Below are 5,737 nucleotides of genomic sequence, written 5' to 3' on the forward strand. Positions count from 1 at the left end.
CTACCAAGAGCCTGGGTCTTGGTCTGGGTCTGTGTCTGTGTCTGGGCCTGGGTCTGTCCCAGGTTGTCCCAGTTTTTCCTCTCCACTGTGGCCCTGTTGCTTGCTCTGGAGGAAACTACTAGACCTGTTGGGTTCTTGTAAATTCTGGAGTGTGGTCTAGACCTGCTCTATCTGTAAAGGGTCTCCAGATAACTCTTGTTATGAATTGATACTATAAATAAAATTGAATTGAATTGAAGTTATTTTAAGAAACATAACCAACTGTTTGGGGTTGTTCGTGATGAACAGTGTCCTCTTGTTGGGCGCGGCTGGTATTTGAGCTTAAAGTCAAAAACAAAATAAATCAAGACAGACAGGAAAGACAAATAGAGCAATGATGTCATGAAGTACTACGTACACTACCCCCCCAATGGTGTAGGTTCTTTCAACTTTACACAATAACCCCATAAAATAAATAAAAATGTGGCATCAAATACTTGATTTCCTGCATTCTGGTGAATTTTATTATGCAACAATTAACCATTAAAATATCTTTATTTATGTAAAAGGAAATAATTATTATCCTGTATTGTTGTCCTGTATGTTACTGCACATAACATGGGATGTTGTTTTCACTTAGGAATCCTGTACATCTACATCTACATCTGTACATCAAATCTGTCAGAATGAGTTTAAATCTACAGAAATCTATCTTAAGTTTTCACTTCCTGTTGCATTGCTTTAGCCCTGGTGTTATGTGTTCTTTAGGAGACCCAGTTCATGTTTTGAGCCCCCTGAACAGTTATTTTTACTAGTTTTGAGGAGTGGGTTATCTTCATCTTTTTTTTAAAGGGGGACAAATCTACCTCTTCTTAACATTGTGGGGGACAAATGCCTTTGCTACCCAAAAACCTATGCCTAGGTTTGAGGGTAGCAAAGGCACCATGGAAATGTTCTCGCTCTCTTAATACTCAGGACTGTGCACCAGCCCCCCCCTCCCCCTCTTTTTTCTCTACACTACCTATACTTTATATTTTTACATTTTACATTTTTATATTTTGTGTGTGGGGGGGAACCACTTGGGTTAAAGTGTGCTGCTGGATCTCATGGCACAGAAGCTCTGCACTTGTGGATAATGAAGACATAACACCGAGCTATTCTCATTCATAGGGTTGTACACTGTGATCGTAGGAATGTAAATTTACAGGGGTGATGGGGGGGGGGGGGTATTACAAGCCCGAAATAATCAAAACTCAGAGGTCCAACATTCCCCCAAAAACTTTTATAATTTCTTGTACATAAAGACATTTGCACCATAAATTGATGTAAAAACAATTCACCAGAATGCAGGAAATGAAGTGTTTGATGTTGTGGAAATCTGTTGTTGAACCCAAAGTTACAAATACTCTGTCACTGTACTTCAGTAGAATCTTTTCGTATTTTTACTTTTTACTCCAGTACATTTCCCCTCTTAGCGTGCGTAGTGTGTAGGGAGACATCGGTAGGGGATAGTATGTGTGAGAGCCATTTGGTTTTATGTTTTTTATTTGTTGCTGTTAGACTTCCTGCAACCAGGGCGAACCATGGCGCCGTCAATTTGGCTGTGACAGATGTGATTTAATCAGTGTCCAACAGGACACAGGTGCTTGCAGGAGAAGAAAGCAAACTGTTTTTTCACCGTGTAATATGTTATGAGAATGGAAAGTGGAATTAAAATATTTTTTGTTTGGTATTTAAACATATGAATGGACTCTATGTGGAGTTTAAAATTAATGCGTACTGGCGATGTTTGACATTGGATCGCATAGCGCATACGTAGTTCAGTAGAGAATAGTATGTAGAGAGACAACAGGAGAGAGACAACAATAGAGAGTAGTATGTAGAGAGACAACTGGAGAGAGACAACAATAGAGAGTAGTATGTAGAAAGACAACAGTAGAGAGACATCAGTAGAGAGACATCAGTAGAGAGACAACAGTAGAGAGTAGATATGTAAGAGCACAACAGTTAGAGACAACAGTAGAGAGAATCTAGAGAGACAACCTAGAAGAGTAGTATGGTAAGATGACAACAGTAAGAGACAACAGTCGAAGACAGCTAGTAGACTCAACAGTATGGAGACATCATGTAATAGACAACAGTATACGACAAGCACACTATGTAGACATACAGTAGAGACAATGAGAGCCACGTAGAGAGACATCAATAGGAGACTCAGTAGAGAGACACAGTAAGAGTAGTATGTAGAGAGACAATCGAGAGACGCATATAGAACAACCAGTAAGCAACAGATACAAGAAACAAGTAGAGACATCAGTAGATAGACAACGTAAGATATAGCCTATGTAGAGAGACAACAGTCAGAGATCAACGTAGTAGAGAGACCAGTAGAGTAGACACAGTAGGAACAGTCATAGAGACAACAGTAGGGAACATAAGTCAGAGAGACAACATAGATAGTTAGAACGACACGTAGAGATACACAGTATGAGAGACAACCGTATAGCAGTATCAACATAGGTGAGATTAGAGAACAACAGTAGAGACCGCAGTAGAGAGACCACAGTAAGAGATAACGTAGAGATGTAGATTTAGAGAGACAACAGTTAGGGAGTACACAGTAGAGGAGACAACGTAGAAGACAACATTAGAGTATGTATGTAGAGAGACATCAGTAGAGACATCAGTAAGAGACAACAGTATAGAGACAACAGTAAGGGGACTTAAGACTCCTATAACCCAGTAGAGAGACAGTAGGACACGTAAGAGACGATTATAGAGAGACACATACTGTAGAGAGACAACAGTAGAGGAGTACTAGAGAGACACATAGAGAGTAGTAATGAGAGAGACTCAGTAGGAGACAACATAGGAGAATAGTAGACGAGACAACAGTAGAGAGTACGTATGATAGAGAGACATCAGTGAGAATGACAACAGTAAGGTAGTATGTAGAGAGACAGACAGTAGAGAGAACAGTAGAGCAGCAGTGACAACAGTAGAGAGAGACACAGTAGAGATAAAAGTAGAGAGACCACATTAGCGAGTACAAGTAGAGAGACAGTAGAGAGACACATAAGAGACAACGAGTAGAGAGAGAGACAAGTATAGACAGACACAGTAGACCCGTAGAGAGAATCATAGAGAGACAACAGTAGAGAGTAGTATGTAGAGAGACAACACTAAGAGACAGTCAGAGACAACATATAGAGACAACAGTAGAGAGACATCAGTAGAGAGACAACATTAGGAACATCAGTAAGAGACACACAGTAGAGAGTAAGTATGTAGAGAGCAACAGTAGAGACAACAGTAGAGAGACAACGTAGAGACGTAGAGAGACAACGTAACGGAACAGGAGAGAGACACACGTATGAGAGGTATGATGTAGAAGCATACAGTAGAGAGACAACACTAGAAGCATATGTAAGAGAGCACAGTATAGAAGCATTAGGAGACAACAGTAGAATTAACACAACGTAGAGACTTAGGATACGAACGTAGAGTAGTATGTAGAAGCACACACAGTAGAGGAAGCGGACAAAGTAAGAGAGTAGTCGAAAGTAAGTAAGGTGATAAAAAATCGTAGAAGAAACATAGATATGTAGTATGTCAGGAAACATCAGTAGAGAAACACCGTATAGAGAGTATTAGGACAAGAGAACTAGATACGAGAAGACTCAGTATAGATACACATAGAGACAAACATGTAGAGAGGACAACAGTAGAGCGACAACAGTAAGAGACAGTAGTCAAGAGAGACATCAGCGAGAGACAACATGGAGAGAGCAACGTAGAGAGTATACTAGTGACGTAAGAGTAAGTAGAGAGACGTATGTAGAGAGAAAGTGTATGTAGAGAGACACAGTATAGAGACACACAGTAGGAGACATCATTAGAGAATCAACAGTTAAGAGTAGTATGTAGAGAGACATCGTAGAGACAACAGTAAGAGGTGAGTATGTAGAGAGACACAGTAGAGAGACCACAGTAAGAGAGCAACAGTAGAAGCATCCGTAGAGAGACAAAGTACGGAACATCATTAGGAGACAACAGTATAGAGTAGTTATGTAAGAGACACAGTATAGAGTAGTATGTAGAGAGACAAGTAGGACAAGTAGAGAGACAACAGTAAGATGCGAGAGACAGAGAGAACAAGCAGTGAACGTAGAGAGAATTAGGGACATATAGTAGTATGAGAGAACAGCAATAAGAGCGCTAATGTTGAAAACAACAGTAGAGAGACATCAGTATAGAAACAACAGTAGAGAGTAGTATGTAGAGAGACAACATAGATGCAGATATTCACTAGAAGAACACAGACACAGTAAGATATGAGCATCATAGAGAGACACCAGTAGATAGTAGATGTGAGAGACAACATTAGAAGACAACATTATAGAGACACACGAGGAACATCATAGAGATGTATGTAAGAGACACAGAGACAGCAGTAGAGAGACAACAGTAGAGACAACAGTAGAGAGACAACAGTAGAGAGTAGGATGTAGAGAGATAACAGTAGAGAGACAACAGTAGAGAGTAGTATGTAGAGAGACAACAGTATAGACAACAGTAGTTACACAACAGTAGAGAGTAGTATGTAGAGAAACAACAGTAGAGAGACAACAATAGAGAGTAGTATGTAGAAAGACATCAGTAGAGAGAAAACAGTATAGAGTAGTATGTAGGGAGACAACAGTAGAGAGACAACAATAGAGAGTAGTATGTAGAGAGACTCAGTAGAGAGACAACAGTAGAGAGACAACAGTAGAGAGACAACAGTAGAGAGACAACAGTAGAGCGACAACAATAGAGAGACAGTAGTAGAGAGACATCAGTAGAGAGACAATAGTAGAGAGCAGTACGTAGAGAGACAACAGAAGAGAGTAGTATGTAGAGACAACAGTAGAGAGACAACAGTAGAGAGATAACAGTAGAGAGTAGTATGTAGAGAGACAACAGTAGAGAGACAACAGGAGAGGCACAACGGTTCATTACTCTTAATACCTTATTGGGACAAATGTTCATTTAGTTTGCTCCCAATCTCTTTAATATGTGTATTATTGTTGTTATAAAGTCGTGTTTCTGTCTGAAAATGACCAATAGCAAAACAATGTGTTAATCATATGACGGGGCGGGTCGGTGACTCAGCACCGAGAGTCAAACCGGCTCGGCTGGTTGGACGTGGTCCATTTAGTTTCTCTTATTGGTGGAAACAATGATCCTTGCCATGGGAACGTGAATAATGGGGCGGCTGTGGTTCAGTGGTAGAGCGGTTGCTTGCCAAGTGGAATGTTGGTGGTTCAATCCCTGGCCCTGCAGTACCACTTTAAGGTGTCCTTGGGCAAGACACCGTACAGTACATTTACACTGAGCCAAGGAAATCCTTTTTCATTTTGCAGAATTATTAGAGTCAAAGGTTCTATTGGATATCTCTTTTTAATCACGCCATAAGCCTTAGACTCTCGTTATTAATCTTTATGAAATGACTCTCGCAAGGAAATTGAAATTTCCAGCATCTGTTTTAGCAAGAATACAGTATAGAAGACAATATAAAGATAACAATAATAATAGTAATACAAATAGTAATAATAATAATAAACAACGATAACAACATTTGGCTATTAAAAGAATAAAAAGACACATTTACCATAAATTATCAAAAGAGTCAGTGTTGAGTGAGTCAAGTGTTAAAGTGTCCAGGTAGTCATGTGAGTCCAGGTGTGTACTGTCCTCTCTGCCCCCCCCCCCCCCC

General features: G+C 40.0%; 1 protein-coding gene across 1 annotated transcript in view; it reads right to left on the reverse strand.

Annotated features, from left to right (window-relative positions):
• LOC116702993 (trypsin I-P1) overlaps window positions 1-5,737 on the reverse strand; it is an 18,538-nt gene that overhangs the window by 10,589 nt on the left and 2,212 nt on the right. The gene's annotated exons all lie outside the window — the stretch shown is intronic.

Source organism: Etheostoma spectabile, chromosome 15 (assembly GCF_008692095.1).
Source record: "Etheostoma spectabile isolate EspeVRDwgs_2016 chromosome 15, UIUC_Espe_1.0, whole genome shotgun sequence".
NCBI lineage: Eukaryota > Metazoa > Chordata > Actinopteri > Perciformes > Percidae > Etheostoma > Etheostoma spectabile.